General features: G+C 37.7%; 1 long non-coding RNA gene across 1 annotated transcript in view; it reads right to left on the bottom strand.

The window, feature by feature from the left end:
- Positions 1-649: 649 nt before the first annotated feature.
- The window catches only part of LOC150059563 (uncharacterized), a 91,171-nt gene continuing 67,182 nt past the window's right edge, over positions 650-24,638 (bottom strand). Inside the window, exons 2-3 of the long non-coding RNA XR_016536389.1 lie at positions 1,886-1,940; positions 650-1,091 (exon numbers count right to left, since the gene is read on the bottom strand). This is a non-coding gene — a long non-coding RNA (uncharacterized LOC150059563). The remainder of the gene's footprint in view (positions 1,092-1,885; positions 1,941-24,638) is intronic.

Below are 24,638 nucleotides of genomic sequence, written 5' to 3'. Positions count from 1 at the left end.
TGAACATATATGTATTATATATATGCTAAATGCCTTATCTCACTGGAAGATGTGGTTTCCAGGGCCTCATTAGTGGCAGTGTGCTTGGTGAGCTCTACAGGGGCAGAAAGGCTTTTGCCCATGGTTCTTGAGTTTCTCTCTTGAAAAGTGAAGACTCACACAGATGAAGTTGGAAAATTGTAAACTTTGGTTTCAACATTGTGCTACTGCTCAGATCCTTCTCAGATGAGAGCTCTCTCTCTGTCTCTCTGTCTGACTCTCTCTCGCTCTGTGTCTCTGTCTCTGTTTCTCTCTCCCTCGCCCCCTCTAGTCCTGGGGCTTGAACTCACAACCTGGGCACTGTAGTTGGATTTTCTCATGGCTCTACCACTTGAGTCACAGCACCATTTCTAGTTCTTTCTGTTTATGTGGTTCTGAGAAATTGAACCCAGGGCTTTATGCATGCTATGCAAGAACTCTATCACCGGGTCCCACTCCCAGCCACCAGAAGAGAGCTCTCTCCTGTCCTTGCTGATCTGAGTTTACTCCTCCCTCCACTCGTGTGGGCAGTAGTATATGACATTTTGATGTTCACTAATGAAGGACTTACAATCTAACTAATACAGTCACTCATTTCATCCTATTAAAAAAAAGAATTTAGTTTGTCAGTCAAGAGATCGTGATATAATTCATTTACTTCCCAGAGGGTAAACAAGTTCCGGAACAACTTTGATTCTGAAGGAAAACAGTTATGTTTAGAATCAAGGAAGATGCTGGGAACATCCTGCCAATCGACAGAAGTAATGGCAGTAGAGGTACACTTGGGTGTTGTTCTTTGTTCCTCTGGTTTTTTTTTTCCTCAAGACTTGTAGAAATTTACATTGATTGATGCTACATGCTATCAAGAAGCATCCAGATGCAAATTTAAGATTTTCATACCTTTCAGACATACACTTTAATCTCTTTCATCTAGCTTCATTCTAGTTTTTTTTTCTACACAAGAAAAGGGATGCTCATTTCTTACCCACTGTGAAGAGCTTTCCTTTAAAGTTTGAATTCTTTCAGCAAATTGATTCTGTTGCATGAACAGTACACAGCATCACCATTTTTCACTATAATAACAAAAAAGAAAGAATGTTATTACCATCATTTAAAATCTTATCCTCTGGTTCAGACATAAAAACAACTTGTCAACTGAAACAAGTCTGGAGCCATGATTGTTGTTGGGAGAGGTTTCACTTGTATTAGGTAGAAAGATAAATAAAATGAATACTTCATGGGAATGATGGTCTTATGCTAGGCCTGTTCAGTGTCTTAAAGGCTGATGTGGATGTCAGAGTCAAAAGACCTGGTTTACAAACCTGGTTCCCTCATTAACTACGTTTGTGGTGTTAGACATGCACTTTAATTTCAAGTTATTACAAAGTGAGACTATGGGCCCCAAATCCCTCAATTATAAAATGTGAGACACATCATTTTTAAGCAAGTCTGACTTTGCAAAGGGAAGTAAGGAAATGACAATAAATTCAGATCCTTCTGGTTTGTAGCTTTACAAATATCATCCATATTCTCTAAGGAGAAGCCATTTTCTCAGGCCTTTTGTTTTTATTTTATTTTGAGCTAGGATCTCCTTAACTATTTGCCTGGGCTTGACTCAGACTAGGATCTTCCTGCCTCTGCTTCCCACATTCCAGGTATGGGCCACCATGTCCTGTCCACTTTAAGTATGACACTCAGCTATAACTCAACGAAACTACATGACTGACAATGACATCCTAATTCTGGAAAAACTGTACAGACCTCTTGACCAGCTGAGAGGCTCAAGTAACAACAATCCAGCTTCAATAATCAACACGCCAGAGCCAATTCTGTTTTCCCAGTTGACAAAAGAATAAGCAATGCTTACCTTGTGCTCTCAGTATATACTTTCCATACGAGGATTTTTCTATATTATTTAGAATCTGTAGAACAAAATTTCAGAAGTGGACAATTAATATCTAAGGAAGTTTCAAAGATAGTAAGTCTATGCCCAATTCATTGCAACATCTGATAGATAAGATTAAAATCCAAATATGCTAAGTCCAATCCCAAATTGGCTATGAACCTTGGAAAGGTGCTGGTTTTCTAATAGATAATTTACCTTGGTTTTGGTAGTGGTATTGTCTAGCATTTCCAAAAAAGAATGAAGCAAATTTGGGGCTTCAGCAAAGATAACAAAATATCCAGAAATATAAAGCTGTTCAAAAAAGAAAAAAGTCCTCTGAGCTCACTCAAACAGAATTCACAGGCAAAGTGTTGTAGAAGAGCTAGCATTTCAGTTGGGTTTGAAGGAAAATAGGGCTTGACAGACCAGAAGTCAAAGGAGGGGAAGGTGTCAGCAAGCATGGAAAAGCCCTAATGTATAAGCACATACAGAAAGCTATGGCTTCACTGGATGATAAATGACAAAGGATAACTATGTGTGCCACTTGTGTCCCATGATCTTAGCTATGTTTCTTTTAGTTAATATTCACAGGCCCTTTGAAGTATCATAAGCAAGGGGAGAGGAGGAAGGGCGTTTCAAGAGGAAGAATACATGTTTGAATTATTTGGCAATGAGGATTCAATGAAGTCTCTTGAATGGGATGTAACCAGATTAATGCCCAGTTTGAAAGAGATTACTGTCAGTTATCTGTTGAAGTATGCTAATTATACAGGGGAAGAAAGTGGAATGCTAAAGGGAACTTTTATCTGCAGACTTATGTAAATACCTTGGATGCACAAATGCTCTTCTCTGCCTTACCTCCCAAAGAGTTACTTGAATTTTCTCCCCTTTTATGTAATGATAATAGTTTCAATGAATAATAATAATAATAATAGAGGACATTTTCTGGGCCTTTTTTAACCAGAGGCTATTTTAAGTGTTTTATCTTTATTTTCTCTAATAACACGATAGATGGTTTTGTTTGGCAGACATGGAAACTGAGATTTAGAAAGTCTACAAAACCTGCTGTGGCCACATAGTGGGTAGGCTTTTGTGGTCAGTTAAAAAATCTAGTTATTGTACTTTCAATCACTGTGATATTAATGAATAAAGAACAGACCATGTAAAGATGAGATTTGCTGTTTTGGGGAAAAAATGTTCCTTCCTTTTCAGAGAAATTAAAGTATTAGCTGGGAAGTCTGGAAGTTAAGTCAACTAATGAATGGTGTTGAGAGCATTTCTGATGAGAATCAAACGATTGAGGGGTAACTGACCAGACAGAGAGCTAATAAAATGGGCCCAGTGAAAAGAAAAAAAATCTCCCAAATTCTATTTATAGGCGATTCATCAAGAATTGCTTTGAGAGGAGGAAGAAAGCCTCACTGTATCTGTGACACACATAAAATACCCATTGTGCTTCCTTAAATACACATCTTCTAAAAGACCTAAGGCATATTTTGAAGGCATCTCAGGAGTAGCAGCCAGGTAGCACTGCAAGATAAGGTAAAGATGCCTGAGAGGGAGGAACTCATGCAGCTCTCTAGTGTAGTTATTCCCAAAGATAAGGTCTAATCATTGAACTCAATTTTCTGTTAAGGTGACTTGCCAGGAGCAGAGGATAATTGCAGCTAGACCTCAAATCTCAGGGCTAAATAGTCTCTGAAGTGGCAATCTTTGTCGTGCCTGTGGCTCCAAAGACACTTGTGGAAGCCAAACAGTTCCTATTATAGTCCTTGTGCCTCAGAAAGGTCATGGGGTGGTTTGTGGCAGCTGTATGGGGGTTTGGAGGGTTGACATTTTGGTGATTTGTTCCTGACTGCTATAATTTAGTGGTGTATAATACTGATCATCCTAGTTTATCACTGTGATAAATCTCTGAGGAATTTATTCATCTTATCCAATGCAGAAGGGAGACTGATTTATAAAACAATTCAATTACTAATCTTAAAACTGAACACTCTTTGTGGAAGGATTCAGAGAAGGAGGTTGAATGGGAAGAACTTATGGTCTAGATGGAGACAAAACTATTTCTGAAAACATATGTGGCTAGAAGACCTCGAGTCACATCTTCAAGCTTTGAGCTGCAGTTTCCTCTGAAAAAATAGTATTATGTTAAATGGTTAGAGTCTTTCTGAAATACTCAGCTTAATGGCCAAGAGGCTCTGATAGGGAGAAGCATAATCAGCTTCTAAAGCTGGTTTCAATATTCTACAAAAGGCATCTTTAGCTGGGCACTCGTGGCTCATGCCCCTAATCCTAGCTACTTCAGGAGGCTGAGATCTGAGGATCATGGGTCAAAGCCAAACCAGGCATGAAAATCCTTGAGTCTCTTATATCCAATGAACCACCAGAAAACCAGAAGTGGCACTGTGGCTCAAGTGGTAGAGCACTAGCCTTGAGCTGAAGAGCTCAGGGACAGTGCCCAGATCCAGAGTTCAAGCCCCACAACCAACAACAACAACAACAAAAAGGCTTCTGACAGACAGTCAAGTTTCTAGTTAAGCACATACATAACTTCCCTTCTCCAAATACTAATGCAATAGAGAAATATTAGTGATAACAAAATAGCTTCTTAATACACAATCATTTCTAGGTAAAATAGAAAGTTGGTATGTATTCTAAAAATAAGGCACCTATATCATCGGAATTCCTCTAAGCAAAAATGAATAAGATATAAATCATATTCATATAATAGAATCTAACATGGTAAAGTGACTTGTTTCTTTCATCTTTATGGAAAGCAACCAGGAGATGAAGTCTGTGAGTGTGTGCCAACCTGTAAAACCCACTGTCTTACTACCCTGGGAGCTAAGGTGTTACATAGGTTCTACATCATTTAAAAAAATTTTATTGCAATGTATAGAGGGGTTACAATTGAATTTTCCAGATAGTAAGTGCATTACTTCTCACACATTGATACCCCTTATCATGTTTTTTTCCCAATTCCCTCCCAATCATCTTGTTTTCCCCCCTTCCCATTAGTATTTTAAATAATCAAACGTATATACAATGTAACAGGTAACACAATTAGGTTAGTAACAATATGAGAGTAACCCCAACCCCGAATGGCAACAAAAGAGAAGAGAACTAACAAAGTACGTTAAGAAAAACAGGTTCTACATCTTTTGAGAAGAGTTCTTCTTAGGGCCAGGTGGGACTTACCTGAAAAGATGTTTTAAGAATGCAGAGAGCTGGGAGAAGAGCTTTGAGAGATAGGCAGGAAGATAGTGACTGAAGGGATTCAAAGCCCCTAGCTGGCTATATGAGTCCTTAGGGCTAGCTCACTCCTATCATCAGAGAAATCACAGAACACCATCAATCAGTAGAATAACTACTAAATTAAACCTGTCACAGATGAGATCTAGTCTCATACTGAGATGATTGGAATATGCTGGAAATTTATTGTTTAAGGCTTCATTGTTAAGAAGTGGAACTTTTCTAAACTTTACCAAGAGGTGATTAGGTTCATGAAGACTCTGTCATCATAAATGAACATTATTACACATTGTAGTTTATTATCCTGAGATCAGCTCTCTTGCCCTTCCTGTTCTGGCATTGGACAATAGAGCAAGAAGACCCCTAACTAGATGAAGGTTCCTTCCCCTTGGACTCCCAGCTCAATAACCAGAACACAGTTACAAATGGATACAGAATTTGGATACAAATTTTGTTCTTCCTAAATTACTAACTCTCTGACTTAAAAAAAAAATATATATATACAAAACACATAAGACAAGTGTCTATGGCTAATATTTCTTCTTGAATTCTCAAGAATACACCCAACACCATGTCGCTGTTTTGGAGACATTCTGGGGAGATCAAGAGCCTACATTTCCATGGCTCACAGCCTGAGTGGGAGACAGAAGCATAGATATCTAAGTTAATAGTATAGCTGCTAGTTAGCTCACATGCTGATAAGACTATTATTAAATTATATAACTGTCCATGAAATTTAAATATAGAAGTAAAATGTGAGAATTAAGTTACAATAACTCCTTCATATAGATTTTCCCTTCTCTACTTAATCCTAAAGAAAAGTAAGGAGCAATCCTCTCTCATAAGTCACTGGGACTGGGTTTACTAAAACCCTAATGGGTAGCAATGAAATAGGAAAGAAAAAAATGCAGCAGTGCATCTTGATGTAACAGCTTGCAAAATCAAATAAGAACATATTTTTATCTTATATTTCAATTAGATGATGTTACACTCTTATGCCATTTGTTTCAATTGCATCTTTTTTCCCCTGTTAAAGATCTCTATCATATGGTAAATACAACAACCTGCACTTTATCTCATATAGTGCAAAGATCAGGCCTCTTTCTCAGTCTATTTTTTTTCATATATTGTTGCTCTATCTCAGCTGGTCCTGAAAGCCTAACATTTACCTTTTCCACTGAAGTGCCGTATGCCTCAAACAGAGCCTATATCTTCAGCCTGACTTGGCGATGCAGGAACACACTGCCATCTTTGGCTTTTGAAGTGTATTGTCTGCTTAGTTATCTCTCCCAAACGGAAATCAGATCTGACAGAAAGTGCAGTGCTATGGTGGGTGGAGTTGCAGGGGGAGACTCATTATCTCGGTATCATGGATCCATGAAGCAGAATGCCACGCACCATATCAATCCATGGGAGAACACTTTGTACCATTTGCCAATCCCACTGGAAGTCTGACTACATTTTCCCCAACTTCTGCTTAGGCAGATGCTGTACCTCATGATTAGTCCTTGGGAAGAAGACACCATGCATCCATTACCAATCCCAGAGTCACACGAGCATTTCTTCCAATTCTACTGAGGTTCCTAGATCTGGCAGCTTTCTAAATCTGTCAGGAGGATTTTTTTTTTCTGTAAAGCCAGTTACAATATTATGGGTTTTGTGAGACAGAAGAAAAGAACAAGTCAGGCAAGGTGGTTTTATTACTCACAAAGAGGTAGTAAAAGTTACACAATCCAGTTCCTTAAGACTCAGGAGGGTGGTCTAGGACAGATGGAATGCTCTCTTTGTTTGCTTATGCTCAACTTTGTGTTGAGCTGAGCAACGAACATGAAAACTTTCCAAGGCAGTACTGCGGCCACTGAGTTCAAGCATTATTGGATATCCTCTTCTGGGAGAGATGAGATGAGGATAGAGACTGGTGCTGTTTCAGACATTTCATCCTCATTTCAGGATGTCTTGTTACTGCTACTTTCTTCTATACAATTGTAAGGAGCAAGGGAAGAGCCAAGTTAGCCAGTCATTTGAGAACTTGTCCTCCTATGGGGGTCCAGATGAAATGTGAATTCACAAGAAAGAACATGGAAAACAAACTGTGGAAGTACTTTCACAACTCTCATGAAATATGATCCAATAGTCTTTAATTTAGCAAGCAGTTGATTCCTGTGATTAAAATGGAGGGGGTGGGATGAAGAACTGGATGGGAAGACACAGAGAAGAAAGTAGAAATAGTCTAGAAAATGAGAAGACAACCTTGAGACTCTGCCAAATGGGACACTGTCTCTTGTGTTTAGAATGGTACTGCTTGAATTTAACTGCATTTCTCTGGCCATCTTCCTCAACCGTACATTGAAATTTGTGGTATTGTTTTGGCTATGAGAAAGAAAGCTTTTTTTAAAAAAAAATTCCTAGTGTTTACAAAGGTTGAAATCTCCGTCTGAAATCTGGAGATTCTGAAATACTGACCTGTACTTCTAAGAAAGCCAACAGGTATACAAAAAATATTATTCTCTTAAAGCACAAGTATTTAATTATATGTATAGTTGGAAAATGGCAACTGTTAAAGAATTATGTCTATGAGGGCACTATGTAGACATGATTCTAGTACAGAAAATAGGAGCTGTTAAGACGAATACCTGGGAGGCCATTATATGGATATGGCTCTTGTATTTTGGGTTTTTACCAGAGCGAGCTGAAGTCTAACTTGTTTAATTACCAATCAAAAATCACACAACTAATTATCTAATCAAATATATTTTCTTCATATTCTCTTGTGAACACATTATAAAATCTTCCCTATCACATCTCCTTGGTATAGGCCAACAGCTTTACATCTGGCAGTACTCAATTCATAAATCACTCTGCTGAATAAACTCTAGAGTTTCTGTGCACCTATCTTTTAACAAACCCAAAGAAACATTGACTGAGATGCCTTCTGCTTTTATCTCATTCAACACCCAAGGGCAAAATGCAAAATTGCTGAGAAAAGAGCAACAGTACAACAGCTTTTGAACTAATAGTATTGCTAAGTATTTTGTCAACGTAGGTTTTGTTTAGTCATACAATGTAAGCCTAGCATTTACAGTTTTATATACATGTATAACATTTTTCTTGATATTTACAATTGAGAAAGCTGCTTTTTTTGTTCCTCCTGGTGCAAACTGGAATACTTGTAGTAGAACATCAGGAGTAGTGATTAGAAAAAGGAGTTATACAGAGATAAAGAGATAAAGTGGAAGCTCTCATAAGGTCTTCTCTTGATATGCACTTAATGTATATATAAACTTTGTGATACAAGGACTGGCATGGAAATTCTTGTGGCTATTCCAGTGTGAGACAAGGCAGTGCTCTGCCATGATCTGAACACATTACTTGTTTTTCTGTTTATGCAGTTCTTACTCTAACGTGGAACATGAATCCTGGGTGCTTTTTGCTTCCTTCTTCCAGCATCTACACTAGGACTTTAACATCTCTTATAATGAATTCAGATCTCATGTTCTGTTCTCTTGGCTTCTTTCATAAAGTCAGCTTCAAAATAATGTACCTATTTGACAACCTGATTTCCTATCTACCACTTAAGCTGGTGCTTTCTGGCTTCAAGCTCCAATTCTCAGTCTGCTCAACTAACCTGATTCAATAAACACAGAATCAACCTCTTAGGGAGTCCAGTCTAGCTACATGTTTATAAAAGTTCCAAGGGAACTGAGAAATTTATAAATACACTGAGAAAAATCTTAGCCAAATTAAGGAACTAGTTAATCTCCTGAATCATTAGCTCCAACATCTTCTAATATAACAGCCTTCAAAGACAGAAATATTCTATTCCTGTACTGACCGGTTCAATAGCTACTGGACACATATTCAACCCTTGATCTGTAGCTGATGTCAACTGAAGTTTTTGCCTTAGTTATTTTTAATTATTTTAAATTTTGTTAGCAACATGTGCCAAGTGTTAGGATACTCTGATGGATTGACAAAGATCTACTCTATAAGATTACATTCTGTGACAGATAAACTTTTAAACAATTAGAAAGAAATGATCAAATTTAATTCATTTTTTAGAAGAACCCTTAAGGAGCTTTAAAAAAAAGGAAGATGATGCTTCTGGACTGCAACCATGAAGTCCCAGGGAAATATGATCATGGTTCATAGTATGTCTTGTTGCAGAATGACATTTTCATTTTTCATTTCTAAGCACTTTGCAAGGCCTATGGAAATTTGAGCACTCTGAGAAGGGTATTTGGTCAAGTTTTCCAGTTGTTGGTGAAATCTTGGAGAGACTGAGACCTTAGAGTTTCCTGAGGAGTGTTTCAGTCATTCTATAATATTGCTTGGCTCATTTTCAGCTATTGCAATGGTAAGAAGTAGATTAAGAAATTATTTTGGCATTTTGAAATTGTCTCTTCTAATTTCTGAGTCCAATTTAGTGTGTGCTTCATTAGCACTGCTGGGCAACATGCTACTGGAACTTTAAAAATAGATGTTGGGGCGGAGAGTGTAGTCTAGTGGTAGAGTGTTTGCCTTGCATGCATGAATTCCTGGGTTTGATTTCTCAGTACCACAAAAGCACCAGAAGTGGTGCTTTGGCTCAAGTGGCAGGGCATTAGCCTTGAGAAAAAAATATCCAAGACAGTATCCAATCCCTGAGTTCAAGCCCCACAACTGGCAAAAAAAAAAAGTCAAAGGCAAGGTAATTGATCTGGAAACTCAGAGAGACAGCAAACAGGAGAGTGGTTCAGTGGACAGGCATGATATTGACTTGAAGCACACGAAGTGTACTGCCTTCGCAGCATGTAACTGGTCCAGTGTATCTGTAAGCTGTTAGGGATCTAGAATCCATTGGCTTCTGTGGACAAGAAGATACTTTTTCATGGGAACATTTTAATGAAAGTTAGTTCAATTTAGACTGAGTATAATTTACTTTCCTATCTGATGAAATAACTCTAAAGATATATATGGTAGACAGGGAAGAGAAAAACAGTGAGAAGAGAGATAATTTAACAACATAAAATTCCTATATTCAGATGTAATTAAAAATAACCTAATATAGGCACAAAACCTTAGGATTCTTTCCAAATATTCTCTTGAGGACACACATCACTTCCAGCTTGTGTGGTTTTTGAATGCCAATGTATTTACATAATGGTGGCTTTCCAGTTACTCTCCAATTTTCTTTAGAATAGTCATACAGTCCCATTACTTTCATTAGCTAGAAATCAACTCCACTGAAACATTAATGGGGCAAGTTGACTTTATTATCTATGAAGTAAAGGAGGTAAGACTCCTTCTTTTTCTCCCTCCATACTCTCCTCCTCCTCCCTTTCTCTCTCACTTTCTCCTCTTTCCTTCCATTTCTTCCTTTCTTTCCTGTCATGTTGCCTACTGGAGTTGGGTGGCAATTACAAGAAGACTAAGAAAATACAACATTGTAATATTTTCACTCTGAGAATATTTTGAACCCTTTTGCCCCAAGCCTAACTTTAAGAGAAGTGTGGTGCTGTTTCTGTGGTGAGTGAAGAATCATATGATTATGAAACCTTCTGTATGACCCAATTCCCAGTGCATCTCTCAGAAACATGAAAGTGTATTTTTATTTTCACTGTGAAGGACTTTTACTTATCATATGACATCCTTTATTCTTGCATAGAGATGATAAGGAGATGTTTTACTGTTCATATCACTGTCACTTGCCAGGCAACTGATAGATCATATGTGAAGGTAGAAAAAAAAAACACTAATTCATATCCACAAAGTTCTCATTTGTGCTCTCTAAACAGATACAATGTAATGTGTCTAAGCTCTTCAGGAACTTTAGAGGCTTGTCATTCTTGTGATGATTTTTTCATAGTATAAGCAGGAAAATAAACACAGTATGAAAGAGAATATTAATGGGAGAAATATTTCAAATGGAATTGCATGCCTCTCAGTTCAATGAAAATTAGAAGGAATTAGTAAACGCTGTGTTGGTTCCTAAGCTTGTTTTCATAACACTTGAAAAGATATGGGGATCAGGCCTTAAATCTAAGGCTTATTGTAATATATCTACATCGCACAGGGGCCAGTCAATGTCGATTTTGACAGATAGGCAAAGAAAATCAGGCATTCATCAATAGAAATTGGCATATTCAGGTAGGGAAATTTATACACAGAATTTGATCAGTGGATTAATAGCATGCCAGGCTTTCTCTCTCTCTTTAAACTGTACCACATGTCTCCACCAAATCAAACAAATAGAAAGACATTTAGTTTTCATTGTTTTAATTAATGAAGTAGTATTCAGGTTCTGCTGATGAACACAGAACAAGTTTCAAGTTGCTGTGTAAAGAGCATTTCTGGGCAACTTTCCCCACGTGCCCATGTCTGATTTCTGGGGACTTCATTGATTTCTGGAATCCCCTCTACAGAACTTTGTATAAAGCAACAAAGGCAGTTGTGCTGGAATCATTTAGTTCCTGGCTATTCATTATTAGGCTGAGACTATGATGAAGGCCTGGGTTTGGTCCTGTTTCCTGGTCTTACTCAGGTATGAATTCTAAGTAAGCTGAGGCAGTGCAATGCCATGGTGGAGTCTGTGAATACCCGGAGATACTTTTCTCTTGGTGTTTGCAACTTACATTTTAAAAAACAGAAACAAAGAATAATATGCAGCTAATTTATGAGTGTGATGAAGTCATAACTAGCTTTACTTTAGGACCAAGCAACATTGTCAAGTACAGATGAAAGCTGAGAGAAATGAAAACAAGTCCAAAATGGAGATGAGAGCCATTTCTGAGGCCCAGCAAGCTCCCAAGTTAGAATTCAATACTAGACAATTCGCATTTCACAGAATAGAACCTAACAAACATTTTTATAAAGGGAGGAGGTAGAAAACAGCTCACTGGTAAAGCAACCAAGTTGCAATGTTTAGTTTTGGCTTCCTGGAAAAAAATACTACAAGATACTTGAAAAGAAATTAATGGTAAGTGCATTGTTCACAAAATCAAGGAGAAGAGAGGGCAAAAGAAAGTATGATACTTCATTATGTGGTTTAAGGATTAAAATTAGATAACAATCATGATACAATTGTATAAAATTAATGTGTATAGCAAGGCAAGGATATCTCTGGTGTGGTTGAGTTGAGTCTTAAGGCTTTAGAAATTATTTGCTACTATCTATTGAAAAGCCAAATAGTCCGATGTTAGCATAAATGGGATTTTTGACTAAGATTTGTGGTAACCCACTGTTACTGCTAACCCAGATGTAGGAAGGCAGTGGTATAATAAAGGCTGATTCCAAGTAAAAACAAAATGCTATAAATAAAATAACTATAAGAAAAAGAGGTGAGTGGAGGGGGAGCGGCTCAAGTGGTTGAGAAGCTGCTTCGCAAGTACAAGTCCGAGTTTCTCAGTTCAGAGCCCAGTAACGGCCAAGATAAAAGTAGCAGTAACAGTGGTCAGTAAACAGCAAAACTGGATTGGCTCCAGGTACCCAAACATCTGCTTTTTCAGAGTTTACAAGTACCATGCACCTTGTTATCCCTTTCATCATTCTCTCTCATACATCTGAATCCATCCTTTCCTCTCCATTTTCTTAGTTTCATAGGCTATACATTGAATATGGTGACTGTAGTCTTCCCTTCCCTTCCTCTCTTCATTCCTCTAGCCTCCCCTTGACTTTCTCCTACATACCTTTCAAGCTCCAGTTTGCTGGTTATTCCTTAAAAAAAAAAAATCTCACTGTTCAGTCTCTTCTTGCTCAGAAACATTTTTCTGTTTACAGTCAATGGAGATGTCATAGAGGAACACTGGGGAAAATAACAGCTTCCTTAGCAGAGAATGTGGACTGTCAGAAGTAGGAAAGATATGGCATCTCTCAATCTACCTATTGTGACAGGAGCAGATGCTGTTCCTTAACTTCTTTTTTTAGGGTGGCTATTGAAACTCAGACATTGCAATCCTTCACCTAGACAGGGTTCTAGTGAAAATAAACAGAAAGAAATAAACAGGGTATGGGAGCAAGAAAAGATGGAAACATGTCAGAAACTACATTTACTTGTTTAATTCATTTGCTTACAGACCTACAGAAATATTTGGTGGAGGAAATTATTTGGAGCAGATGAACAACATAAATTTATAAGGCTAGTAATTTATGTGGTATGTATAATGCAATAAGTGTATAATATTTTTGATAAGTATGTGGGGAAATGCTATTAAGCATACCAACTGTAATTTGTTTTGTCTTATTATATGCTTGGTTAAAAATGGTCACTCTCATACTTAGATTAATATCAAATAAAGTGAAGGCTATGGTTTAATCCTAGAACATGAAAAATAGTTTTAACAAAATACTTTGGAAAAACTATTACAACTTGACAAAATGCTTTAAAATCATAATCAGAATTATAGCTATGAAGCCAAAGTTTGGAAGCAGGTAATTTGAGGGGATGGGTAGGATTGGGAGATAAAGAAGGATGGAAAAGGAATATTGGTCAAGATGCATTGTACTCCTGAATTGATATGTTGAATTATAACACCTTTATACAACTACTTAAAGATTTTTCAAAAAGAAATGTTCAAAAACATAAAGGAATAAAGAAGTCATTTCCTGACATGGGATAGAAGATGAGAAAACCCCTTTGATCTGACTGAGGAGATAAGAACACTCTGAAGCTCTATTGGTTACAAATCTTCCTACATACACACACGATGAGCATAAAGGAGACAGTACCCACTGCCTCATCATGCTTGCAAGTAGATAATAGATACGGATATCATAGTTTCTTCTCTTGGTCCTTACTGGGCTCCATTCCTTCCGCAGATGCTTCAATCTGACATGATGATGGTGCATCCACAGAAACAAAGCATGGGTCACAAGGACAGTGCATACAGAGACTTAGAACTTGCTTTGAAACACAGTGGTGGGCCAAGGTGAGGGAAGGGTCCAGTAATGGTGTACTAGAGCTATCCCTGCTCCTCTGATACAGCTGGCTCTTCTCGAGGCGAAATATGTACCCAATGGGATCACGCTTTTCAAAGTTTCAAGATGCTTACAATTCAAAATTTTATGTTGCAGTTTCCTACTCATCATATTTTAATGGCCAAAAAAAAAAATCTCACACATCTGCAGGCTAAATTCTGTCCATAAGGCTTTATCTTTTTTTAAGAGTTCAATTCAAGAAACAAAATAGCCAATGTACAAACCACTTCTTTTCTCTTTCCTCCCTTGTTTCAGAGAGGCTATTGATGCAATTCCAATGATGAGGACCCCTCATCCCAACCTAAAAAAAAAATCTGGGAGGGGCCAGGAGTTTGGCCTAGTAGTAAAGTACTTGCCTAGCATGCATGAAGCCCTGGATTTGATTCCTCGGTACCACATACACAGAAACATGTGTCAGTGGTGCTGTTGCTCAAGTAGTGGACTGCTAGTGGACTGCTAGCCTTGAGGAGGCCCAAGGATAGTGCCCAGGCCCTGAGTTCAAGCCCCAGTAATGAAAAAACAAACAAACCAAAAACAAACTTTACTGCTAATAATAAGATGCAACTTTTCAACATTAATATTTGTTTTTCTCTTAGGGGTTCTCTTTTTCCTTAAGTTCCTTGTTAAATATTAAAATGTCCTAGCTTATCATCTCCCTGAGATAATAGAATACCCAATCTACTGGAAAGTTTTTTGAAACCCATCAACTATTAGATGAAAGAAAGCAAGCCAAGCTCTAGCTGCTGTGTGAAAGAATCAGTTTTTCACGGTGTGGATTTCCAGAATGCAATAGGAAACCCCAAATCTGAACAAATGCTCTCAAATGTTCATATACATGGCAATCACTACTGTGATTTCTATTAGGATAGAAATCTCTGCTCCCTTCCTGACTTCTGGTTCTGTAGGGCTGCAGTGAAGCTGAGAGTTTCCACTCTCTGTAAGCTTCCTAGGATTGCTGTGCTGCTCTGGTCTTTGGGTTATACTTTAGAACAGTTCAAAGACACAGGTGATCTTTCTGGAATGAGTCACAGAGATTTTGCTAAACTACGGGGATATGTAAAACAAGGACAGTTTTATCTGTCACCTAGTGTTGCTCAGGTTTGGTGCTGGAGCCTGACACAGGTATATTATGGACTTTCTCAATGCTTCATTCATTCAGAAAGAATTTATTGGCATTTGTTCTGTACCAGCTACTGTACTTCAGCAAAGGCCCATATAGTAGCTCTTGAATCAGCACATGGCCATTTCAGCCAATATTTAGTGAGTATGTACTCCTTAATAGTCTATGGACTAACTGACCACAAGAGCCAGGTCTCCTCTGTCATAAATCAGGACCCTGGACTCTTGACTTTTCTACTGCCAATCATATTGAGAAGAAAACTTGATGAGTGAAACAAGAAAATATGGTATATCTACACAATGGAATTCTATGGTTTCATCAGAAAGAATGACATCACCCATTCATAAGGAAATGGAAAGACTTTATTATATTAAGTGAAGTAATCTAAACCCCCCAAAAACAGATTGCATGGTTTCTCTCATTTGTAATAATTAATGTATATCTAGGATGGTCCTAGCAGAGGATCATTCTAGCTCAATAGCTATGTACATATGACCATATAAAATGAAGCTAATCTATCTGGCACCAATGGCTCACACCTGTAATGCTAGTTACTCAGGAGGCTGAGATCTGAGGATCACATTTTCAAAGCCAGCTCTGGTACTAAAGTTCATGATAACCACCAGAGCAGTATAGCCTTGAGCTGACAAGCTCAAGGATCCAGCCCTGGCCTAGAGTTCATTCCTCACAACCAAAAACAATGATGCTAATAAAGTTTTAAAGTACAAATAGATTAATCTATTTTGGAAAGGCAAATTTACAAGTACATTCCATTTGAAAACACCAGGTACAGGAAAGTCTATTTGGAGAGCCAGATGTAAAAATATTTAACAAGAAACAGATTCTGTCTGCAATGAACTACATGTACACGAAAAGTTATTTGGCCATGGTCTGCATTTACATCCATGCTCTGCTCAGAATAGAGCATACTCTCTCTCTTCAACGTAAAATACCATGAACAATAGACTTTAGGCTAGTTAATACTGGCTTTTAACTGCAAGAAACAAAATTTCTAAAAATAATTAAGATGACTGTATAACTTCACTGAATATCTATAAGGCAGAAAAAAACATTTAAAAACACCACTTAAGAGATGGCAACCAGCTTTACTCCTGCTCCTATTCTTCAAATAGCTCCATGTGAGTGCGGGCAGTGAGATATTATACATGAGATTTGGGTAGCAGAAGTAAAGCAAGTACAATATTCATTTACAGGCAGAAGTCAGTGGCCCTGGCATTTCAATATTGCCTTCTCTGCTACCTCACTTTACTGGTATACACCACAGCACACCTGGCATACTGTTCCTATCCCAGTTCCCACCAGCCTAGCTTCTCTGACTCCTAGACCAGGGGGGGTGTTGACCTTTGTCTGACCTCTTTTTATAAACATTGCACAATAGTGCTGATGAAAAAAAAGAAAGGACCTCTAGATTTTGTTTTGTTTATGCTTTAGTTTTCTGAGTCTTCCAATTTTTAAAATGTCTAAAACCTTATTATCTAGGGAATAAGTGTTAATAGTTTTGAATGTGCTTAAATGAAATGATGACTTTGGCTTCAGAGTAGAGATCATTTTGAGAATCACTGTGGTTTATTAAATTAATCATTAACATTGTAATTGTTGAGATTGTAATGCTTAATCTGAAAACCCTTGAGACTCGAAGTGGCTAGTTCAGTTCCGTACATATCTCCTCCAGGCTTACATATGGAGGGTGTATTAGCTGGGCATGCAACTGAAAAAATGAGAACATGAGTAAACTTGGTGGGCGATGAACTCACCTTTCCATGACTGGGTGAGAAAAGATCCCCCAAAGGAGTGTGGCAATATGTTTTAGTGACTGCTAAGAAGGCCAAGGGAAGACTTTTCTCCAGTCTGCATTCCCTCCTGCTATCTCTGCCAAATCTCTACTGACTCTTATTGATGAGCAAGATTGAGCTTTGAAGAATCCAAGGAAGAGTAAATCGAATCCAGAAGAGTAAATACCTTACTATAGTGTGTTGGAATGGAAAGTAATGATATCATGCTGTTCCTCCTGTCAGGAGACTCAATCTCAGAGGGAAAATTGTTAGAAAATTTAATTTATAATCCTAGACTCAAGTAAGCTTCACCATAGAAACCCCAGCAACCATTAGAACAGTTTTGGGAAGACGTGTGCACTTGTTTAACTGCATCATTATTTTAATGACCTTAGTAAATTGAGTTCACCAATGGATGGTCAAAAAAAAATGTGTCTGGCTAGAAGGATATTTAATTTCCATGTGTACTCCAGAAATTGTTTAAATTCATATTTCTTATTTTTGCTGCTTGATAATAAGAATTACTTGACATCCATAAATTAAAAAACGTAATCAGTTCTCATAATTCCCTGTGTTTATCTTCAACATATTGTATTTTAGTGACTATACCACCCAGATCTCAACCTGGCCTGGCTCCATCTCATTCTGTCAGGTGTACCTCTCATTCTCTGGCTCGCTTTTCCTTTTCCTAGGGTCAAATTAAGAGCTTATGCCTTCCCTCCTTTCTCTCATTTACACTGTTGTTGGTTATCATTTAGCAATACAAGTTTGATTATGTTGTTTTCTAAGACACTAAAACAGCTTTCTTCTGCTTGAAGAGTGAAGTCCTTCACAGAAAGCAAAACACCTAAGGCCCCTATAGCTTTCCTCCAGTGATTATTCCAGACTCACTTTTTACCAGCTCCTTTCTCACCATCGGTTCTAGCTACACAAGACTCCTGCCTCCTCCACTTCCGTGCATAAGTGAGCAGGCCCAGTGGAGAGAAGCTATGAAGAACAATGGCTGAGGATGCCCACAGCCTGATTTCAAACCCCAGATCTTCCATAAACTTGGTGAGTCACTTTTTGAGACTTCATGTTCTCCTCTGTGAAAGAAATAAGTGTCAGACTCTCTCTGATAAGATTATCCATTATTACTGTGAGATGACACTTACTGGTGCTGGATGCTTGTGGCAGTGCTCTATCACTAGGTGCAGAGCAATGGCTTAGTCATTGTCATATCATCCCGAGCCACTCATGCCCTCTTGGTGAATAGGTGTACGTACCACTCTGGAAGTCAAAGAAAGTATTTTTCTGGATTCAGGCAGCACGTAGTCCTTATTTTCGCCATGCTAATTGTTATTAGGTGTTATACTGCCTTTGATTCCTCCTAGAGAAAATGAGATCCTTGAGATCAAGGATCTGGTCTGACTTGTCTTGCCATGTGCTTTGTCAATACAATTCCAGTGCTCAATAATACTTGGGGGAAGCAAAAGAAACTTCTCTGGGAGTCATTCAAACATTTTATGTTGAACACATTCCCAGGAAAATAAGTCCGATTTGAAGGTCACTTTATCATTTCACAATAATATTCAAATCAGACTTATTTTCTGGGATGTATATGCATCTGTCTCCTTTTTTTCTTTTTAATGATGGCTATGTAATATTCCTTTGTCAGCAATTATCCTTTTTATGAAATATACAGGCTGATTAAACTGATTAACCCTTCTGTGTTGATGGATCTTTATTTATCACAATCTTTACATTAAAATCTTTCAAATGTTATTCTTCATAAGTTTCCTATAGAGAATTCCAAAAGTGCTGATGTGACATTTATGCACATCTAAAACTTGAAACATTGTCTTACCAAGTTGCCTTCCACAAAGTCTGTGTTGCCACCAAAAATCACAATTACAATTACAAATAAAATCTCAGTTACTGTTGCTGACAATTGTAATACCACTAATTACATGTGAGCATAACTGTTTATCCCCTAAGTAAAAATGGCATTTTACTAGAATTTTAATTTACATTTCACTGATTTTGAGTAAGGTTGACTATCTTTTCATATGCTTATGAGCTATTTGTATTCCTTTCTCTATGAGCAATCTGTTCATATTGGAAGCTCTTTTGAGTTCTGTTTAATTGTCAGATGTTTGGAGTCAAAACTGTTCTGGTTAATATTTCTTCCCCATTATGTCCCCCCAATTAAACAACATTCTACCCTCTGTCATCTTTCTGTATATCTGCTGAGAAATTGTACATAAATATTTTTCCTAAGCTGTCTCAGACTCAGTATATTTGCTGCACAGATTTGAGTTGGGGCAAGTGAGGATGGCCAGTAGTGTTATTCCTATGTAACTGATTATATGTAGTTCACATCCTCAGTTCAGTTAAATGCCCTGGTCAAGTTCATGGTCAGTCCTTTTCCTTCATGCTCTTGTGACATCTGGGAGTGGTGAACATTCTACCCTTTCTTGTACCTCATCTTCTTTTTTGTATGCCAGTCTCAGTCTTATTCCTCTCTCTCCCTCCCCTCACCCCTTTCTCTTTCGTATCTTTATTCTACATCAATATCTTTTGCATTCAGCTAAATCAGATGCTATTGGGAGTGGTCATACCTCCACATTGTATCCTTTCTTCCTTTTGGGGCCCCCAGAGAATGGGGCAAAAGCATTCATTTCTCCAAGGTTTTTAAATTGTATTTTATTGCTGGGATAATTATAGTTAGACTCGTCAGATAATGGACGATTACTAGAACCTTGATACTCTTTTTCATGTTTTTCCCCCCACCGGGTTCCTTTCCCCTCACAAGCATCTTGTTCTCTCCCTTCCTGACTTTTTAAGCTAGCGCTATAAATTTATTTCTGTACCTCATCCTCATTGCAAACCAGCTTGTCGTAGTTCCTAATTATTTATCAACTTACTTTTTCATTACAACTCAACTGCTCCTATTTCTCCTACTGCTCCAGCTACTAGTATCATATTAAGGCCTATTGTTCTTACACCTAGCCCATTTCAGCAATCTTCTGGTGAGCATTGTAGCCTCTCAATGCTTTATGTCAAATTATTCAGCATTCACCAAAGTCTTGTTGCTTTAACGTGAGCGTGGAATTCCATCCATTGTTAACTCCTTGCTATCTCCTAACCTCAGTCTTGTCATTCTTCTTTGAAGCACAATTCTCTTCCTTTTCCTCCTTTTCTTCCTACCTACTTCCTCCTCCGTCCTCATTCTCTGGTCCAGGGAATTAAACTTATGTTCAAAACACTCTGCCACTTGAGCTACCCCCTTATTCCAACTCCTTTTTTCTTATATGTCATACAGCTCTCTTTTCCAGAGCTATGTTTTGAAACCTTTATATTAAATATTTTCCCATTTACCACCTAATTAGTAAGGTACTTAGTGAAACTAAGCAGTATTTATTTTTTCAAGACCCAACTTCTACCTCATCTTCAGAAAGTTTCTTCTTACATGTCTTTTCTTTTCATATCTAGGTGATAGGCTCTAGTGTTCTGTTCTCCTGGAAGCTTAAACTTGCGTCTGATGGGTTTAGAAAACATTGTTAATATTCTCTGTTTCCACTGCTGACTCACTGTAGATTTGAATACCTGACAACAAAACTACTCTTCACGCACACACATGTATTCCTAATGAAACACATTTCTGTGATTGTCACATAATACATGCATAGTCATGTCACTGAATAAATGTAGGGGCAGTAGTTTAGGTTAAAGAGCATCTCAACATTTGGACTAGTGCAATCATATCACTTTTCATAGCGTTATTCACCTTGTAATATTGTAATAATGATTGTAATCACTTTATATGGACTTTCTGAAGATTAAATGAGATAACATTCTGCCATAGTAGTTGACCATAGTAGTTGACATAGTAATCATTCTTTAAATATGAAAACATAACATCATCACTTGGACTAGTTTACTAGTTGCTGCTGGTTAAGATCATCAGGAGGGCAATTTGTGAGCCTACCCTTTTCACTTACTACTATTATTAGCTATACCAGTGAGGAAATTGGCCTTTAAGGTTGATCATTTTCTCAGTAAATGAACTTAAGTATCATGCTGGCTTTACTACTATTTTTAATTACAAAGCTATTATGCTTTATTTTCTCCATTGAAAAACAGAATGGAGGAAACATCTGAAAATTGTCTTTAGCAAATTGGCTGTCAATACAAATTATTACTGCCATCCACAGTGTGTTATCTGGGGGCCCTTACATTGTCTTCGCATTGTTGGAGCTGAAAGGTAGGCAAGTAGATGTGAATGAAAGCTATCCTGAAGTTAATTCTGTCACTAATGAAAATCAAAAGCACCGAGAAAGTAATGAACTTAAAAGATTTGTGAGGAAAAAGTCAGGCTTAAAACTGAATCCAAAGCTGAGCAAGAACTCCAAGACAAGAATGAAGCCCACAACTGTGCCAGATCTTAATGGGTCACAGAATCTCCAAGTCTTAGAACTGCTATCTTGTAGGTAACAACAGATACTTACTATTTGCTCAGTTAATACTGATTCCAGTGATGCTTATATTCCAAAAATACCTTGTTTTCTTACATAGCATTATGATTTTTCAGCCTGTTTCAATGATTGTTTTGTCTTCAGCCATATGTTAATACTCTCTGAGAAGGAGTACTTGCCGTTTTTGAGTAAACTTGCCACAAATTCTCTATTGATTTACCAAGACATGAAGCTATTCAATGTACATATGTGAAAATGAAACCAGGTGACTCGAGGGGATAGCGGGCTTAGGAAAGATGGAGGAGAAAAATTGGAAGGGTTGACATCAGTCAAGATATATTGCACTCATCAACTGGTGTGCGAAATTAAAAGCCCTCTATATAACTATGTAAGTGAAATTAAAACCCCTCTGTACAACTACTTAAAGATAACTGACGGTTATGTAGGCGACAAGTTAAATGACAAAAGGACATTAAGCTATAATAGCAGTGGACACTTTCCAGTTAGAGTCATGTTACTGGAATTAATAGAAAAAAAGGATTCCTTATTTAATCCATTAAATGGATTATTATTATGTATTGCCTAGCTTCCATGTGCTAAGTTAACATTGTGCTGGGGTCCGGTTAAATGATGATGGGAAAAGATAACATGGTGAAGGACTTTAGGAAATTCCAGCTAGCTAGGAAAGTCATGAGAAATAAGAATACAACTAAATAAATACCATGTTTAGCATTATGCTACACACAGTTGGGGAAAAGATCATGCATGGTTGAACTAAAACACTGTAGAGGAGGGAACGTGGGAAGGAAAGTCCATTGTAGTGACAAAGAAAGAGATCCCCGAGGAAGTACCATCTTACTGGAGACCTAATGGAATAGATGGGTAAGCTAGCCAGTGAATTTGGAGAAGCACATGCTGGTTGGGTGAGAGCTAGCTTCCTGGAAGAAGGGACACTAAAAGAAAACCAGTGTGGTCTCGAGTGTGCAGGTCACACTGTGGAAGTGAAGAAAAGAGTGAGAGGCCTAGGTGAGGCCTGATCAAATGGGACCACACCAGCCATATTAAAGCCATGTTTATCTAAACTACTACTGGAAAGTTTTCTAGGTGATTGCTGCAATCATTATCTATTCAGCACACCGGTACGTTAGGCTACCTACACTGCATTCTTCTTGCCAAGTATAGAAATAGCGTCAACTTGAATGAGAATGTCTGCCCAGAGATCTGCAAGCAATACAACCCTGGGCAAGTTCTGAAACCCTGCTGTGCCTCATATCTTGTAAAATTATGGGAAATTCCTTAGCATGGGGCCTATTGAGAAACATTTCTCCTCTCATTCAGTTCTTATTCATCCTTTCCCTCACCATTTTCTATGGCAAAAAAAAGATTTTTATTTTTGTTTCTAATTATCTCTTTGCCCTTATTCAAGGATTCACTCAAGATTCATATATATAATTTTAAAAGCCTGTATATCTCTTAACTTTCCTCGGAGATTTCTTGTTTGTCTGTTATTGAAGATCAAACTCATCTTTCACTTGAGCCACATTTTGGAGGGTTTTTGTTTGATTTTCTTTAGTTTATTTTTCACATAGGATCTTACTTTTGCCTATCGTGAGTCTCGTACCTATGCCTCCTCTGTAGCTGAGACTAAAGGTATGTGCCAACAGGCCCGGCTCTCCAGGGAGTTTTTCTATCTTTACCATTCTTTCAACCTTTTCAATGTAAGCACTTTAAAAGCAGAGTAATTTATGAAATATAATAACTCATTCAGTATTTTTATTTTTCACATTTGTAGGGTTGTCCCCTTATTCCTTCAGATAAGTATTTTTTTTCTTTCCTCAAGCATGTTATCATTTGATGTAGGGATTCCACACTGATAAATTTACCTTTCTAAACTTAACTAAAACTTCTATCATATTACTCAAGAAATTTCTCCCCAGTGCTAAATTTCTTTCAAGCTGTGGTCCAATAAATACTTGTAGTTAGGTGCAATTACATATCATATTTATAAACTGGTGATATTTCAGATCTCAATTCACGTACTTCTTTTCCCTACACCATTTATATGTTTTTTTTTCCCACTTCCCTTCTAGATCATCTCTGATGGTTCCTACTGAGAAAACATCTTTAAATTACATCCTATCCAGAACTGTCTGGGGACCAACTCCCTTGAGAACCCATAATCAATGTTGATAACAGGGAGGGCAGCAGTCTTATGTCTGCTTTCCCCAGAGGAATGTATCTTTAGGTTCCGATTTAAATTCTCTGCTTAAACTCCTTCCAGACAGGTAACTACAGGTGCCCTGAGAGTCCTGCTCTGAGGTAGCAATCTCTGCTTCTGTAGTTGCTGTATACTCTGAAGTCTATGACATGTTCTCCAGTCTCCCTCCCATCCAACACCCCACCCCCGAAGCATTTTTTCTTTTTCTTTCAATTCCTTACAGTGTTGTAGTCAACACAATAGAATGGCTTCACCTGAATGTCTTACTGCCTTCCTTAACTTGTTCCAGAATTCAATTAGAATAAAAAGTAACAGATTTTGATCCAAGTAGATACCTGGGTAGGGTGTCAGGCTCAGGCAGGTATAGATGGGTGCCAGGTCTTTGGGAAGCTGAAATTCTTAAAGCCTTCTGGTATGGATTAGGGGACGGTAAGGTGATAATTAGCAAGTTCATTTTCTAACCCTTTTTGCTATGGAATTTGCATCTCATTTTTTATCTTTCAAGATTGCATTTCTTCCTTTGGAGATTATTTGAAGCTACTCAGACAAACCAATTAATAGGTAGTGTAAATAGTAATTTGTTTGTTTGTGAGCATCTAATTTACAGTTCCATATGCTTCCTCCCCCAATTTGATTTGACTGAGCAGACTCATTTTAGTGGCTTCCAAATAGCACAAGAAAGGATGGGCAGAAATGCTGTTGCCATAGGAACAAGGTAATTGTTCAGAGGATTCATCCTGTATGGGTAATATTGAGCTAACTGCTGTTCCATTTCTCATTTATTACAAAACATTTACAGAGAAAATGTGATATGTTTCATGATGTTCAAGTGTTTGCCTCTTTTTAAGAAGCTATGTGAAGATTTCTGATTAGAATAAATACTAAGTGGAATGGAAACTCTTTCAAGAACAGTGAATACTCAACATAAAAAGTTTCATTA

This window comes from Megascapheus bottae, chromosome 8, assembly GCF_031878675.1.
Source record: "Megascapheus bottae isolate mThoBot1 chromosome 8, mThoBot2.hap1, whole genome shotgun sequence".
NCBI lineage: Eukaryota > Metazoa > Chordata > Mammalia > Rodentia > Geomyidae > Megascapheus > Megascapheus bottae.
The sequence above is the reverse complement of the archived record's forward strand: the minus strand, read 5'-3'. Positions and strand labels throughout refer to the sequence as shown.